This window comes from Cyanistes caeruleus, chromosome 13 (assembly GCF_971803275.1).
Source record: "Cyanistes caeruleus chromosome 13, bCyaCae1.hap1.1, whole genome shotgun sequence".
Lineage (NCBI taxonomy): Eukaryota > Metazoa > Chordata > Aves > Passeriformes > Paridae > Cyanistes > Cyanistes caeruleus.
The window spans coordinates 18,330,992-18,344,671 of NC_141713.1; the positions used below are offsets into that span (position 1 = coordinate 18,330,992).

General features: G+C 50.2%; 1 protein-coding gene across 7 annotated transcripts in view; it reads right to left on the reverse strand.

Annotated features, from left to right (window-relative positions):
* Nucleotides 1-5,038: 5,038 nt before the first annotated feature.
* Nucleotides 5,039-13,680, reverse strand: part of PPCDC (phosphopantothenoylcysteine decarboxylase) — a 29,253-nt gene continuing 20,611 nt past the window's right edge. For all 7 annotated transcript variants that reach the window (XR_002867126.2, XR_015275919.1, XR_015275918.1 and 4 more), the window contains 2 exons: nt 9,370-9,614; nt 5,039-8,225 (listed from right to left, as the gene is read on the reverse strand). The gene's annotated coding sequence lies outside the window, so the exon portion shown is untranslated. The remainder of the gene's footprint in view (nt 8,226-9,369; nt 9,615-13,680) is intronic.

A 13,680-nucleotide genomic window follows, 5' to 3' on the forward strand; every position in this document is an offset into this window, starting at 1 on the left:
AACAAGCAAATGGGAGGATAATACAGCTTTTTATTTCGAGTTAAGGGCATTAAAATTACCAGTGTTCATTTTCACCTCACTGAACAGAATGAGAATTCCCTTGAAATGGCAGACAATCCCTTTAAACTTGAGTTGGCTCATACATTTATATCAATTGAGAAACACCTTTCCTCATCCTGGTTTGGCCATATCCCTGCTGCCAGGCATCCAGCTGGACTCTGAAAGCTAAATTTCAACAACATTTTCTCACTCTTACATTTCTCTGGTGCAGAGGGGAGTTTCTACCTGTTGTCTCAGCAAATACCTGATGTTTCGTTCTTTTTCCTTCTGTCTCAACTTCCCATGTGGTTCATCTCTGCCTTAGAGATTCAGATGGTCTGAACAGGTCCTTGCTGAGGCATCAAACCTGCTGGCACAGGAGACACCATCTTAAAAAAATCCCCATTATTTATTTTTATTGTTTTCATTTTTGTATTAATTTTTAAAGACTTGGGAGTGTGTATTTGGGGAAAGGTGGGTGGTGATTCCCACTCGGGGCATGGCCATTCCCACCGTTTGCCCCTCCATCCATCAGCATCCTCTGTTTGGTACCTAGTGATGAGAGCAGCCCCAGAATCCCCACAGGGTTGCTGTGAGCCCAGGGAGGTGAGGATTTCATCAAATTTGGGCCATGTGGTTTTCAATTTTCTTTTTGAGCCTCAGCATTTCCGTTCAATCTGTTGTTTCCTGGGCTTTGGCTCCCTCTAAATGCTCAGGAAACCTGCTGGCTTCACATTGCCACTGCCTGCAGGGTCCCCAAATTCCATGTCTGAGGTGGGACACCCATCCTGGGGCTCACTCTGGCAGACACAGGGATGTGGGGGCTCCAGGTGGGAGTATGTGCCTCCAGGTAGCATTCAGAGTTCATTGCTGCTCCCCAGCCACACCACTTCTCCCATGCCCCAGAAAGGGTCAGTTCTTGTCCCAGCTTTTGCTCCCCAATTTGTTCTGGTGCTAATTAAGCCCCTCAGAAGGATTTAGCCCCCTCTAGGAGGGCAGAATCCAGAGTGATGCTGGACAGGGGTTTGAGTGATGGAGAAAGGTGGTGGTTCGCAGCTCACAGGCCTGTCCATCACCTCTTCCTGTGGCAGATCTGTTCAGGAACATCTACCTTCATTCCTTTTCCCTCTTTTTTTCCCCTCTTCTCTTTGATTTGCTTCCCCATAAAGTCGTGCTTTAGGTTCAGGAGAGATCAGCTACTCAACTGATCCCCTGCTGACAGGGAGAAGTGGGATGTAAAGGTCACCTGCGGCAACAAACCCTCCAAAAAGACCTTGGGTTTGCCTCTAAGGAGTAGACAACCCCTCTCCACGCTTCAAATCATTTGGCAATCCCCCAAATTGTCCAACAGAACCAAACCAGAGATGGTTTCTTTGGCTCAGGAGCCATTTGGAGGGGAGTGGGAGATGGATGGGGTCCTCCTCTACAGCTGAAACATGTCCACATATGGAATGAAGGCAAATCCTCTTGGTCCCCAAAAAAATCCCTGCTATGTGTGTATATTATATTTATTATATAATATATGTTCTATTATGTTCTATTATATTATATTATATTATATTATATTATATTATATTATATTATATTATATTATATTATATTATATTATATTATATTATATTATATTATATTATATTATATTATATTATATTATATTATATTACATTATATGCCTTTCGCAAATATTAAAATTAATGTTATGCATATAAGGTTAGAAAACTTTGTTGTATTAATATAGTTCCTTCTAGTTCTGTTATTGATGAAAATTAGAAATAGTGGTATAATATATATATATATATATATATATATATATATACATATACACACACACACACACACATATATACATATATATATATATGTTAGGCAGTAGCACGGTATTAAAGCAAAAACTACTTTTGTTTATATAACCCAGAGACTGAAAAAGACAGCCAGAAACCCCCCTCCATTCTTCAATTATCTTATTCAGATGAAGACAGTGATGACCAGTACTCCAAAGGAGGAATTTATGGAACCTCTGTTATCAGGGACTGTAAGACTCAACGGAGTTGAAAATATTGATCTGTTGGGGAAGGGGTGATTTAAAACTAAACAAAAGAACATCTAAAACTTAAGAGGAATGTTTGAATCATGTATGAGAATTCATGAATATGTAATAGGGTTCTGTTTTTAAGGGACAATCCTTTGTTAGTAAAGTGTGCTCTCTTGGCTGAATGGTGAGGCACCCGGCTATATTTGTACATTTTATTTTATTTCTATCTCCTAATTGTCTTTCTGTTAAACTTCTTAAATTTCATATGAAAGATATGTGAACCTCGTTTTTCACAATCCCCAAATTCCATCCCTCTACAAGGAATTTGTGACACTGGCACCTGTTGCTGTGTCCAAGAGGACAAGAGGGGACTTTATCCCAGCCCACCATCCCCAGGGCTCCAGCCAAGGACCTCCTCCTTAGCAGTGACACCTTGGAGATATCCTCGGCGGCAGCAGCTCCCCTGATGAGGCTCTAATTAGCGAGCTAATTGGAATAAGAGAGCTGCACAGACAGTCCCAATTTCCCACACACAGCCTGGCTGGAGAAAGGGGGCAGAGGAAAACAGGGATGAAGGGATGGAGTGGTGGGGGGGAAGGATTAGGGAGGGTTCTAGGGAGGGCTCCCAACAGCTGCTATTGTGGTTAAATTTAAAGTACACTTATCGTGAAGAGAGGGACTCCTCATCCCACTCATTTCTTATGGAGCCAAGGAGTTGAAGCCTTGGAAGCTGCCAGCTCCTTCCAAGACTTTGAGTGAGTGCTGGCAGTGAGAGGAGACCCCAAAATCCTCTGCAATACCCAGTCCCACATTCCTCCCTGCCCTGGAAGTCACATCCCATGCTCTGAGAGTTTTTTGGGGTGGGTCTTTACAGCTTCTTCCACCCCTCTTTGCTCTGGATCTCCTTCTATCCAGGGCAGGATCCCCCGTTAGACTGAACCAGGAGAAAATTAAACAGTTTTTGAAGTCTGTTACAACCCAAACCATCCTATGATTCTAACAAAATATGGCATGGACAAGTCTGGTTGCTCATCCAACATTCTTCCAGCTTTATCTCCTTCAAAACTTTGATTTGGATCCTGCCAGGGCCTGTGGGATACGGGGTAATAAATAATTGTTAAAGCGGTCAAACTTACTCTCACCAGAAGGGGCCTGAGGGCTGAGGGGCCGGCGGGAGTGGGGGGGGGGGGGAGTCGGTTGAGAGCGACATTGTGATTGGCTGAAAAACGCGTGGACAACATGTGAGCGGGAAGCTGATTGGCTGCTAGGACGCGGGGCCAGGCGCATTGCAGCCGAGCCAGCCAATGGGAACCCTTCTTTTGTTGAGTTCTGTTAGGCTCCGCTTGGGGTTTCGGAGATTAAAGATATAAAAGGGGCCGATTTCTGCATTAAGGGATCGCCTTCGGAGGCATCACGGGTCCGTGTCGCTTTGCTCTCCATTGCTAGAAGGGTCTACAGTTATTGGTGAATAAAGATCCCAGCCTACCCTGCTTGCTGCCCCAGGAAAGCAATAAAGACAAGGCCCAGCAACCCAGAGATGCAGGTACCTCATTATCTCTAGATAATTATCCGTAGGTAATGAGATATCCAAGCCCCAGCAAGAGCAGAGTGGGAATAAATCCCCAAAGGACATGAAACATCATCACCTTCCCACCCAGAATCATGGAATTGAGTGGACCCCACCAGCTAAGAGGGTTTTTCTCTGCTAAGGCACTCCTTCAGCAAGCTGCTCTCCAAGAAACACTGAAAAAAACCCCTAATCCTGTTCTCCCAGGAGGAGGAATCCAAAAATAACTCTGTGGATGAATGAGCAGCACAAAGCCAAGTGCTGAGGCTTGGGTCAAGTTTGGGAGCTGAAAGTTTTCCAGCTCCATGTTCCCACTTGAATTACTGCCTGAGCATTCACACGCCGTTCCTGCACTTCATAATAATAAAGCCGTAGTGTTTCTTTTTGCTTTTGTTTCCCAGTATGGGAGGTGAAATCCTGAAAAGCCCTGGTGGAGGATTCAGGGAGGGAGAAACCCCTTGGAACAGCCAGCAGGCTGCTGGAACCCACCCAAAGCTGAGGAAAGCCCCTTGTGCATCGGGATGTGGGCCTGGAGTCCATGGCTCCAGCGCTGAATTCCACGGCCGGACTTGCTAAGCTTGGCACATTTGGATGCTCCCTCTGTGGGAAGTCCTGGGACAGTGGCAGTGCTGGGGATGCTCCTGACACGCTCCCCACTCTCAGCAGGATTATCTGCCGGATGCAGGCACTGGAGTGGCTCATCTGCTCCCTGTCTGCAGAAAGGAAACACCCCCAAAGCCAAGGATGGATACCCACGGAACATCCAGGCCAGTCTCACAGCACAGTTTCTCACCAGCATCAGGAGCATCCTGGGGCATGAGAGAAGGCCTTTAGCAGGAATCTCACACCCAGGAGCAGAGATTCCTGGGCTGGGATTCCCCTGTGAGACCCACCTCTGCATCCTGCCCTTCCACTGGCAAGCAGCCCCCTAGCCAGGTTTGTTCCTTGGGCACCTCCAGAGACACCCCAGCATTCCCGGTTCAGAGAAGAGAGCAGCCAGGGCAGGGAAAGCACCTTGCTCAGTGCTGTGTGGTGAGGAATAGAGCTGTGGTCTTGGCAGAGCCCTGGGTGTGCTGACAGCCGAGCCAGGGAAGCTGGCGAGCTGCCCTCTGCTCCGGCCAGCAGCAGCTGTGCGGTCCCAGCCACAGGAACAGCGGGATGAGCACAGACAGGAGCCTGCCCCGTGCCCCAACACCCCTCACTTCTCTGGGCTCCGAAAGGAAGCCAAGTCCCTTCATGGCACAGCTGGGTCTGGGGTGCCATCCCTAATGCCCTGGCTGCTGGCCAGGGGGCCTCACATCCCCAGGGATCCTTCCAGAGGCTCTGGAGCTGTGGCTCTCAGGGATCTGCATCCTAATAAGCACCATGATGTAACTCTGAGTAAGCCTTACAAGGGATCAACCTGAGGAAGCTGCCATTTATTACCTCTTTTTATTTCCCCCCTCCTTTTTCTGCTCTGCTTGAGGTCACCTGGTTTGAACCTCAGCAACACATGGACCTTCTTCCCCTTCTCCTCCCATCTGTGGCCTCACTCCCAAAAAGAATCCCTGCATCTGTGCCAGCACAGATGATGCTGCCTGTACCTAAAGCTCTGGAATGGTTAATCTATTTATTTCTACATGATTTCCAGTGTGGGAATGGCTACAAGGCTCTGTCTCCACCAGTTCTCTCTGATGTCCCTGTGTTCAGTGCTCCTTCAGGCTATTGACCCATCAGCTGCCTCCCAGCCATCCAGTGCCTACCAGCCTGCCACGGATGCATCAAGATGCTCTAAAAGTCTTTAAAACAGTTTTTGTTCTCTCCCTAGCTGGGGTCAGGAGTAGGTTCACCTCTCCAGGGTATTTGCATGGCATTGCTGCGGTATCTCCCACATTCCTTCACTCTGTGTGGGAGGACAGGCATGGAATTGTGAGGAATCTGACCATTTTATTCCCTCTCCTGCCTGCAGAAACCACTGTCAGTCCTGGAAAGGCTTCAGCCCTCTGCAAGGCTCCCTGGCTCTGGGCTGGCTCCAGTCCTGCTCTGGAGGCTGCTCTCTTTCCTATAGGGTGGACCAGGGTGGTCTCTCCTCTTCCTCTAGGCACTGGTGGGGAAGAGGATACCAAGATGGATGAAGGTTTTCCACAGAGAAGAGCCAAGCCTCTGTGGCCCAAGGACCAAGGTGGATGGCATCAGGATCCAATGGGACTCATGGCTGCAGTGGTGCCCACAAAATCCCTGGAGCTCAGAGGCTTTTGCTGTGCTAGCAGGGAGGTCCCTTTCCTGTGGGATCATCTCTTCTTCCTCCTAGCTGGTGTCAAGTCTCTCAACAGGGCTCTTCCCATCTGGCTCCACTTCCCCCATGTCAGAGTGAGCCATGAGTGTCGCTGCTGCTCAGCCACAAAAAATGGTGATACACTATAAAAACACCATAAGTAACAGGAAAGGGCTGCTCTCCTCCTGGTGGGACATCTCCAAGAAGCTCCATATAGGAGGGGATGGGCCTGGAGGCCAACTAGAGCTTCACCATCGTCCTCTCCTGGGTAGCTTGGCCTGAGGACTCACCAGAGAGAGCAGAGCATCCCCGTGATCTGTGATCTGCCGGGGTGGATTTGGTCTGCAGCCTAATTGCTGAGGTGGGACTGGGAAGAGGAGCCTTCTCTGTTTACTCACATAGTTTCAAGGTGAGTAACACACGCTGGGCCCAGCTTGGGGCTCCGTGGTGATGTCAGAGAGTGAGACCTTCCCCTCCCCGCTCCCCCAGCCCTTGGGCTGCCAGGATGGGCTGAAGAAGCTCTCAAATGGAAGGACCTGGGGCTTTGAACCTCCTCCTGCACCGTCACAGAGGGGCTGGGGGCCACAGAACTCTCCTTGTCTGACACAGAGGATCTTTGTCCTCTTTTTCTCCCCTTCTCCCCTCCTTTTGGCACACAAGGTTCTACCTTTGATGCCCTCATGAGATAGATTTTCCACCAATAACAGATCCTTGTGATAACAGAACCTTGTGGTCACCCCTGTGACTGACTCATTCTTCCCATGGGGTTAAATCCTGGTGTCTCCAGCTTCCTTCAGCAGCCTTGGGAATGGGGATATCTTGTTTTCTTCATGTCCACCTCCACCACATAACCCCCTCCTGCTCCTGCTCCTGCTCCTGCTCCTGCTCCTGCTCCTGCTCCTGCTCCTGCTCCTGCTCCTGCCTGCCAGTCCTGACCCTGGAGCTTGGCCAACTCTTGGCCAGTCTGTCCCCAGGAACTGACTGCTACCCTGTCCCTTGGATGTGGGAGCAACACCTCGCTGATGGGTTTTCTTCCTCCACAACCATCGGCTGAAGCAGAGAATCCCAGGAAAACATCAGACCTCAGTGAGCTTCTACACTTCAGCAGAGTGAGCTGGAGATGGTCTTGGTGTCCTGGGGGGCTTCCTCTCCCAGGAATTGCTTTTTGAATCTGTCTTCATCCTCCTGTGTCAGCAGAAGTCCTAAGGAGAAAAATCCTTTGGACATGCTGGTCCTGGGTTTTGCACAAGAGGCAGCAAGTCATGACCCTCTCATCACTTATCTTCTCTGGACTCATCAGGATATCACAGACCTCGGTCACGTCTGCCCTTGATGCCCTCTTCCCAGCCTGTTTCACCACTGTTTTCACAGCAACCTGAGTTTTCAAGGAAGTGGGCTGGGGACAGCGACTCTGTGAGGGTGTTTTCAATGGAAAGCTGCTGGGGGCAGGATGCTGGTGGGATTTGGGAAGCCGCCCTTGTTTGCCGGGCTGCACAGGGTGTGAGGAGCCTTGTCTAGGAACATCTTGTGCTCTGCAGCCGCCGGCAGTGAGAGGCGGTGGTGGCTCCGGGGGTTATTGCTGCACCACTGAGGTACAAGGGATTAGTACCGCGAGGTTGGGAAACGAGCCGGCCGCTCTTGCCGAGCTGGAATCGAATTGCAGCAGGAGCACCAGCGGCTCCTCGGAGAGCCCGAGGCCGCAATCACCGCCCCGGCAGGCTGGGACATCTTACTGCCCTCGTAAAAACCTCATCGGGCTAATGTGGATCTTGGCTGGAGTAATTAGAGTCTCATTAAGGGACCGCTCATCTCCCACCACCACATCCACGCTGTCCCCAACCTCCCCCTCTCTCCGCCCTCCATGCCAAGTATTTCCTTCTCCTTTTCTCCGCGGGGAGAAGAAGGAAAAAATCCCAACCAAACCCCACAAAAAGGCAACTTTCCCCCATTTCTGTCTTGCAGCAAACCCGTGGGCACAGGGAGCCGTTGGAGTGGGAGCACCCGGGGTTTTGGCAGGGATGCTGCTGGCCTGTCCCGTTTGTAGAAGCTGAGGCAGCCGAGCCTGCCAAGCACTGGAGAGCTGGGGATGAACCTGAAGCTTTTCCTTGAGCTGGGAGCCAGCCAAGCTCTACTGGCCAAGTGTCTTCTTTATTCCCTTCTAGGCTTTTTCCATGCCTGGGTGTATTTCCACAGCGTGCAGATGGGTGGAAAATTACTGGTGATGCTCCACTGCCAGGTCCCTGCCCTGGCAGAGGTGAGTTAAGGCTGCACATTCATCCAGGGAACTTCTCACCATGGGATGCTGCTGGGGCTGGAATGCCTTGAAGAACCAGCTAAAAAAACAAGAAAAAAGCTATTAAAAATAAGTAAGTCTCTCTTCTTTTTTTTTTTTTTTTTTTAGCTTAAAAATGTTACTCTGAAAAGATTCATCCGTGCCAGCCCACTGAAGTTTTTGCAGCCTGGGTTCTGCTTCTCAGAATTACCATGAGAAAGTACAAATACATCCCAAACAGAGCAGATAAACCAGGATAAATGATCTGCACCAACATACACAGCCCCCAATCCCTGTGATTCCACTCTCAGGGAGGAAAACAGCAGTGGCAGAGAGCTTGGAATGACAGGGAACACCTGGGCTTGGTGCAATGGCTCAAGATGGGAGGGAGGGAGGGAGGGAGGGAGGGAGGGAGGGAGGGAGGGAGGGAGGGAGGGAGGGAGGGAGGGAGGGAGGGAGGGAGGGATGATGGATGGATGGATGATGGATGGATGATGGATGGATGGATGGATGGATGGATGGATGGATGATGGATGGATGATGGATGATGGATGGATGGATGGATGATGGATGGATGATGGATGGATGGATGGATGGATGGATGGATGGATGGAAGGATGATGGATGAGGGATGAATGATGGATGGATGGATGGATGGATGGATGGATGGATGGATGGATGGATGGATGGATGGATGGAAGGAAGGATGATGGATGATGGATGATGGATGGATGGATGGATGGATGGATGATGGATGATGGATGGATGGATGATGGATGGATGATGGATGATGGATGATGGATGGATGGATGATGGAGGATGGATGGATGGATGGATGGATGGATGATGGATGGATGGACAGATGTTTAGAAAAGCAGGGAGCAAGCCCTGAAGATCTCCTTTCTGTTCCCCAAGGCGTGATTCACAGCCCACATGCTGCTCCTCCAAGGAAGCAGAGGGAACACCACGATCTTCCTGCTATGGGAAAACCCCAATTACAACATGTAAACCAAGGAGCTGTGGTTGGGGTGCTGCACCCCTGGGACCTGGGAGCCTCCATCCCCACCTCCAGGCTGAAGGATGCTCATTTAACCCAGTTCCTTTGAGCCAGGACTGGTGGGAGGGATGGAGCGTGCCCTGCTCACATCCAGGGCATTGGAAAATCCCCTTGGCTGGGACAGAAGCAGCACATGGACATCACATACCTCAGGCTGCTGAGCCTGGCCTCTCCCCTCCTCTGCAGTGGCACCTTCAGCCTTCCTCTTTTTCTCCTGAAACTACTGATTTGGCCTGTATTTGTGAGCTGTTTTAGGGAATTTCACTCTTCCAGCCAGGAAGGGCAAGCCCAGGTGTGTTGGTGCCCATCAAAAGAAAACTTCTGCTTGGCAGACATAGCAAAGCCATTCATCACCTTCAGACACGTCTCTTCCCACGCAGCAATTTTCAGTGCCTGGAAAGGAAAAGAAAATAATAAATGATGAGGGTCTTAGCTATGCCTTCTGCAGCATCTCTGGATGGGGCTGCAGGACCTTCTCCAGCCTGGTGTGGGACAGGACATCCCCCAGCTGACAGCTTGGATGTACAAGCTGTCCTTTTCCATGCCTCTGTTACTGGGACACCGACACTGGGGCTGACCCCAGTTCCCTCAGTAGGGCTTTTATTGTGGAAACCCTCAGGAAAGAGGGCTGAGAATGAGGTGGTGCTGGGATAAAGCACGCTGCCATTTCAGGGATGGCTTTACCACACCAGGCAGAGGAGAGGAGGAATGGCTCCTCAGGGCTTAGGGCTGAAATGATACCCTGCCTTGCTCTTCCCCATCCCAACCCCACGTCCTCATTATCTTGCAGCTCATGGAAACCTGTTAGAATGAGGTTTACTCCTGGCTGACCCTCCCTCAGGGATATCTGATGCCATCTGATCCACAGTGGCTGGATCAGCCCTTCCCACAGGGAATCACAGCTTGGCCCCAGTTCAGCATCTGCCCTTGGGCTGGGGACTCCCCAGCCCCAGTTGGCAGCTGGCCTTGATGCCACCGAAGTTCCTGGGGACTTCCCAGGGCTTCCCAGCCTTTGGAAGGGCTCACATTGCATCAGCCAGACCCAGAGGAGATGCTCGGTGACACACAGGGATCTCCTCCTTCTCCTGGCTTTCAAAGCTTTTCCTGCTTTGCATGTTCTCCAGAAGGACGTCAGATCTCCCTGGGGCACTCTTGGTGCCACTTGGATGGGGACCTACTTGGATCAGACACTAAGAAAACACAAATCCACGAGTTTTTTGTCCTCAGGCAGGTAATTAGTGGCCTGGGTTTTGCCTACGCCAAGCCACTGGCTCTGCAAGACATGGCAGGTCCTGGGTTTTCCAGACTTCAGCTGACCAGTGGCAAACATAAATCCCAGCCCAGGAAAATCCTGGGTGAGCCTTTGCTGAGTTGTTCTTCGATGTTCTCCAGAGTCCCAAAACCCAGCACTTTCCTATCAAAGCTCAGCAGCAGCAACAGAACTAGGCACAGTGCAGGATCCTATCTGCTCTCCAGAAGGTGATTCCCAGCTCACAATTCCAGCTTGGGCCTTCTTGTCCCAGCAGGACTTTTCAGCCCCAAGCAATGATGAATTTTTGGGGGAGGCTTACCCAGCGTGGCCCATCATCAATCCTGACACATTTTTTCCCCAACACCCTGCAGCAAGAGGGAAAAATTCCCCATAGTCTTTGGTCCTCCCATCCCACCAGCTCAGGTCAGCACTAATTTATGGGGAATAAAACAGAGAGTACAATAGAACTGATAAAGGAGCCTAGTATCTTAGGCCTAATCAAACAGAAACCATGCGAGAGACACAGATGGGAGAGACTCCTGCTCCCTACTCTCTGGGGTAGAAGTGACCAACAGGTATGTTGTGAAACCTTGTAATGATTTCCAGGTAACTGATGTCATGAAGAATGTGTAACCAAAGGGAAATTGTTACCAAAATCAGAACCTTATATAAGTGCCATACAAGTAAAACCCTATATAAACACCTTGTACACTGAATAAAATTGGCTTCTGATCTCAACTTGGATGTCCCCGTCTCTCAGTTGCCAATACCAGCTTGGCTTCCTGGCTTCCTGACCTCCTTGGTGCTCCAAACACGTGGGGCTCAGTGGCTAGCCTGGGGCTGGGTTGCTGTGTCCTGCTGGATTTGACTCCGAGGGATTTGGGACAGATTGGGGAGGCAGCGCAGGGTGCTCTCACAGCCTTAAAGCTTGGAGACACCATCATGGCCTGGGATAGTTGTAAGTCGGTGCCTTCCCAAAAATCCCCATCATATCCCCACAAAAACATGTGGGCAGCACATGGGGAAGTCCTTCTCCATGACAGCAGTTAAAAAGTCCGGGAGAAAAAAGAAATTCCAGAGGATAAATCAATAAGCTTTTCCCAAACATGGTTTTAATTATCAGTGTTGATGCAGACTTCAAAGGGAGGAAGGAGAGAAGAAGAGGTGAGTAAGGAGGAGGAGGAGGAGGAGCAGAGGCCCTGATTTATCTCTTAGCAATGTGCATTAGTCTGCATCCAGCAAAGATTGAGAAAGGGATTGATTTTGAAAAAAACAAACAAAAAAGCCCCCCAGACATTAACACATTTGTAACGAAAAAACCCATGGGAAAAAAAAAAAGCCCCAAATCCTCACATTCCTGCACTGATGCCCATCAGCTCTTCCAAAACACACGTGGCCACTGCTGACATCAGTTCCAGGAGAGCCCCGGAGCTGGGAGGTATTTTGGGGCCAACCCGCCTGTTTTGGAAACACCTGCCTCATTTCAAGGGCGCTGCCAGCTCATCTCGGGCATGATCCCCCCACCGTTATCTTCGGTTTCCCCATCGCCCCCAGGCTGCTCCTCCCAAGGTCATCCCACTGATCCATCTGGGTGGCTGCTCCTTATCGACAGAGCCAGGGGCACAGCTTCCCCTCTCCCCCCCAGGGATGGATGCCAGGCTGAGATAAGGATCCACTGGCTCCAGGGAGGGAGAAAAGAGGTTCCTCCATCCAAGCACGAGGTGGAGGGGACAGTCTGCTATCAGGACACCCGCTGGGCCAAAGAGCCCCAGGGCACCTCGCGCCCATTGTCTGGGCACGCCTGGAAAGGGGAAATTAACATAAGCCGAGATAAAAAACAAGAGAAAATTAGCATAAAATGCATATACAAACAAGAGAGGAGGTTAAGAGAGAAGCTGTTGCACTTCTCCAGGTGTTTCTAAAACTTCTCTCCAGAGCCATGGTAGGAGAAAGCCGATTTTCCTCCAAAATATTGAGGCTAGCAGAGAACCAAGACCAGGGGAGAAACCAAGCCCAAACCCGTGGCGTTTTGCATCTCATCCTCTGCTGGGCCTGGCAGGATGCTCGGGAGAGCCTCAAATCCTGGCCCAGAGGGCTCCATCCCCACCACCTCCTGGTTTCCACAAGGGAAGAGGAGACGCTGTGGAAGCTCAGCTGGAGCATCCCACCGGCACAGCTGGGAGCCATGGGAGGCCCGCAGGCTCCGGAGGGATGGGAAGGGGTCATGAGGAGGAGCCGGAGCCGAAGGACAGCCCCATGCCCGGCACTGGCCGGCTCGGGACGCGACCTGCCGGCATTTTCAGCAGCTGAGTGAGCCAGCAAAGGAAACACGAGCAAAGAGCTCCCAAGTCAAGTAAACAAACAACCAATTAAGAGATGAAATAAATCTCCCAGGTACATAACCTTCCTATTTAAACGCTCTAGGCCTGGAAATGTTCCAGTGCATCTGACCCAGCTTCGCCTGTGATCTCCCTGCCGAATTCCCGTGGGGAGCTGGGTTTCAGGGAGTGACTTTTCTTCTGCCTTTCCCCTTACCTAATTATATTATCCTTTCTTTCCCGTGTTGGTTTAATTCAGAGGGAAAGTCCCCAGATGTTTCCCTCTGCATCCCCTCCTTGGCACAGAAGTGGATCTGCCTCCCTGCCCATCCCTGGAACAGGACTGACTGCATTGACCTGTTAATTAGGGAATTTAAGGCCAGTATAGAGGAAACAGGGGCAAATTGACCCAGCAGCATTAAAGGAGCAAAGGGAAGAGAAAAACCAGGCTTTAAAAGGAAGGCAGACCCTGGGAGAATTCTGGGGGAGAGTGAGGATGCTTCTTCCACAGCAGGACAAGGCACAAAGGCTTAAGTGGGTTAAATCCAGTGTGTTTGTGAGAGTGGTGTTGCCCTGAAAACTAAAGCCTTCGGATAATGTTTTCATAGTTTTAGTTACTTTCCCATGAAAGTTCTATAAATATAAGCTGTTTATCACATTCCTTCTAAGAAATGTCTTTTGGTGGATGTTTTGCATGACCAGTGTGCTTGGGAAGGTGGTAACTTAATTACCCAATTCCTGGTCATAGCCGAGAATCCATAAATACTGGAGTCAGAGAATAAAGGTCGGCTCCTTCCTGTTCTAGCGCTGAAAGGTGTTTGTGTGAACCATTTAGTGTCCTTTAACGACAGAGTGGTGTTAATCTTACTGGGGTTTCTGTCCCTTACAG